Raw genomic sequence first — 2,500 nt, forward strand, 5'->3', positions numbered from 1 at the left:
CACACCCCTGCTCCCACTGGAGCCCTTGCAGCTGGAGAAGCCGTAACCTAATGACCTTTGCCCCCAGCCTGTCTTTAAAGGTTAATTATCTAATCAACTACTGTCCCCCCTACCACCATCCGGCTACGACCCCCCCCCCCTTCCTCCTCCAACCTTCTCTCTCTATCTGCCTCTGTCATTCCGCCTGCCTGTCTGTCCGTCTGTCTTTAAACACACAAACACACACACACACTCACAGAAGAAATGTACCCCGAGCCCACTTACTGGAAATGACTTGCATTCGTGCCTGAGGGCATAATTGAGATGGAGAGGAGATAGACTTCTCTCTGACTGTCTCTCTCTCTCTCTCACTCTCTCTCTCTTTCTCTCTCTCCATCTTACTCTGTCTGTCCCTCTCTCAAATTCAAGCATGATTTACTGGCATGACCATCCACCAGAGGAACCATTAGCGTCAAGTGGAAATACATGGAAAAACATACAAGTGAAAAACATGGGGAATTTTGTCAGACTGAAAGTAAGCACTCGGAAAATGTATATACAAAGAAAAAAATATATTTTTAAAAACGTTGTCCAGTCTCACCGGTCCACTACTGTGGCCTCCCTTAGACTGTGACGCGTTCTCACGTGCTCTACCGTCTCTCCTTGCACTCTCACTGCAGCAGCATTGTCTCTTTTCTCTCCCCCCCCTCCCCCCTCTCTCTCTCTGCCCCCCCCCCTCTCTCTCTGTCTCCCCCCTCTCTCTCTCTGTCTCCCCCCCTCTCCCTCTCTACCTCTCTCTCACACTACCCCTCTCTCTCTCTCACACTCTACCCCTCTCTCTCTCTCACTCTCTACCCTTCTCTCTCTCTCTCTACCTTCCCCCGCTGGCTTGTGAGTGCATGGGAGTGCTGGCTCTGGCTAGCGGTATGCACTTATCTGTGACTCAGCCTGGGGAGAGAGAGAGAGAGAGAGAGAGAGAGAGAGAGCATCTGTAAAACAGCTCCAATGGAGATATGTGACTGGATCCACCCCATATGTTGCAACAATTGACCGAAAAGAAAAATCCTATACGTTGCTGTATAGACTATAGCACAGGACATGGACGTTTTGGACTACCCTTTACATTAAAGATCCATTAATCAACATCAGCCAATGCGTTAATGCTAATCAACAGACCACAAATTGCAGTGTTATTGTATCATCAGTAATGTTACATGTTGTAGGAAAGTTGTTTGCTTATTTAAAGTAATGAATTATGGGCCACATGGGATCTCTTCATTAACATTATTTATGGTATTGGTTAGCATGACCAAGCCATGAACTCCAACAATAACCAACACACAGCAGTGTCATTAAGCTGCGGTCAATTTCTTATTTATGTGAATTATTGAGTTCCTGATAATTATGGGAAGCTAAATGTAAGCCATCACCTTTTCCCCTGCTAGCACAGCCTCATGTTACCCCTCAGGAGTAAGACGTCAAGCCTGTCCATGTCTGTGTACATTTACTTTCAGTATGTCAGGCGAGTGTGAAGGACAAACTGTCCAAAATCTATATCCTACTCATGCCTTTGACTTGATTGTAGAAAGAGAAGTGAGGGGAAAGGGGAGTAAGAACCTAAGCCTGTCTGTCTGCCTGTCTGTCTGTCTGCCTGCCTCACTGACTGCTTCAAAACTCCCCTGGACTCTTAGGCTGTGAGTCAAACTCTCCAGAAATGGGATTTGTCAGACGGCGGTTTTACACAGGGTCCAGCTTCTATCCTTCTGCCAACACCCCACCCCACTTCACCCCAGCCCACCCCCGGACTTCCTCTAACCGGACAGTCCTCGCCCCCTCTCCTACACCCTGACTACTCTCCCCTCTCGCCTGTGAGTCCGTATCCCCTCGTCCCCTCAGCTCAGGTCATCTGCTGAGGGACGTGGATGTTAAAATGGCCGCCCTGTCCTACATATGGATAAGGAGAGCTTGGGGTCCCCCTGCAGCTGAGGAACCTCCGGCTCCGACACGGAAAACCATTACAGGGCATCCGCCGCAACAGCTGAGAACACACCCAGAGATAAATCCTCCCTAAACAGGGCTGCATTCTCAGACACACACACACACACACTCACACAGCGGGGGATGCACAAGTGAAAAATGCATGTAAAATTCAACACTTATTATCATTCCAACACTAACTTCAAATCTACTGGGAACCTAACGGACAGGTCACAGAAAGAGCACCATGGACACAAAGGAAAGGACTGAGTTAGAATGTTTCTCTCTCTCTCTCTCTCCCCACCCCTCTATCTTTCTATCTCAGTCTCTCTCTTTGTCACTCCATCTCTATATATGTCTTACTCTCTCTCTCTCTCATTCTTGTTCACACTTTCCTATGTAATATCTTTCTCTCCACCTCCTCTTCCTCGTTCCCTGTCTTTTTTTGGTCTCCCTCCAGTACACTGTATCTGTCCAATCCATCCCATCTCTCTCTCTCTCTCTCTCTCTCTCCTCCACCCAGTCAGATATGGCAGCTGCAGGG

The 2,500-nt window shown here is 48.2% G+C and overlaps 1 protein-coding gene across 7 annotated transcripts in view; it reads right to left on the reverse strand.

Annotated features, from left to right (window-relative positions):
- atp8a2 (ATPase phospholipid transporting 8A2) overlaps positions 1-2,500 on the reverse strand; it is a 66,047-nt gene that overhangs the window by 9,458 nt on the left and 54,089 nt on the right. The gene's annotated exons all lie outside the window — the stretch shown is intronic.

This window comes from Alosa pseudoharengus, unplaced genomic scaffold (genome assembly GCF_046254945.1).
Source record: "Alosa pseudoharengus isolate Yale_2024_CS ecotype anadromous, Long Island Sound unplaced genomic scaffold, YU_APseudo_1.1 YU_APseudo_1.1_scf_18, whole genome shotgun sequence".
In the NCBI taxonomy this organism is placed as follows: domain Eukaryota; kingdom Metazoa; phylum Chordata; class Actinopteri; order Clupeiformes; family Clupeidae; genus Alosa; species Alosa pseudoharengus.